Genomic DNA, 1,181 nt, shown 5'->3' with positions numbered 1-1,181 from the left:
GGTGAGGGGCGGCCCCGAGCTCTGAGGGGGCACGGGGCGGGCGAGGGGTGCGTGGGGAGGGGGTAGAACTGCAGTGGGGCATGAGGGGACAAATGCTGTGGGACGTTGAGGGGGGACAAACGCAGCGTGGCACGGGGAGGGGGATGCAAATGCAGTGGGACACAGAGGGACAGTGGGAAAAGAGGGGAGGACAAACTCCACAGGGTGTGTGGAGGGGGTACCAGGCCCAACAGGATGCAGGGAGGGAGTCTGAGGGGAAGATGGAAGACCCCAGCGTGCACCAAGCATGGCCTGTGCTGTGGGGAAGGGGGTCTCCGGTGCACCCAGGGGAGAAGGTATAAACGCTACGGCGGGGGACACCGAGGCGCAAAGGGCCTGGGGTCTGCCCATCCGCCAGCACTGCCAGGCCTGGGGCCCCAGGGCATTGCTGTTGCCTTCGGGTCCCAAGAGAGATTTCGGTGTGTGAGTGGAAGGAGTACTTAGAAACATTAATGCTCAAAGGGACAGGGCGTACAGACACCGTGCCAAGAGTATAAACTCAGTAAACGGGTGGAAAAAGCACTGGTGTCTATGGACATGAGTACTGAGGAGCTGGGGTTTGCTACCGCCTTTTAAAGAGGGGTGGGGAAAGCTGTCGGGACATCGCAGGACATGGGGACGCTGGGCAGTGTATGTGCTGCGGGGCTAGGGAAGTCATGGTGGACTTTGAGGTGAGCACCATGGATCATCCAACTGCATAACAGAATATAAATCCAGTGAGGTTTGGATAGAAAAGGAAATGCTTTATTCTCTAGGGATAAAAAGGACCTTGCTGTTGTCTTACTTAGGGGAGGAATGGTGTTAGGGATCAGTACAGATCAGTTGCCCTGGGTGTAATGTCATTGGGACTATGCAGTACTGTGACAGCTCCTGGGAGGACATCGGCCCTGCAGGACACAAGGAGACTGATGCGGAGCAGGAGCGAGAGACAGTGCTTCTGGGCTCGGAGCAGACCCTGGAGAACATCTGTAATGCAGACAGAGAGGAGAGCAGTCAGGTATTGACACCACCAGGGAGGGGAGGTGGCTGGGTTTATTGGAGACCAAAAGAGGGTACTGGTCCTTTGGAGCTGAGTGATGCTGTGGGGTAAAAGGAGAGGAGAGAGGAGAGGAGAGGAGAGGAGAGGAGAGGAGAGGGGGGGA

The sequence above is a fragment of the Egretta garzetta genome, unplaced genomic scaffold (assembly GCF_000687185.1).
Source record: "Egretta garzetta isolate BGI_Z169 unplaced genomic scaffold, ASM68718v1 scaffold325, whole genome shotgun sequence".
NCBI classification, from domain to species: Eukaryota; Metazoa; Chordata; class Aves; order Pelecaniformes; family Ardeidae; genus Egretta; species Egretta garzetta.
The sequence above is the reverse complement of the archived record's forward strand: the minus strand, read 5'-3'. Positions refer to the sequence as shown.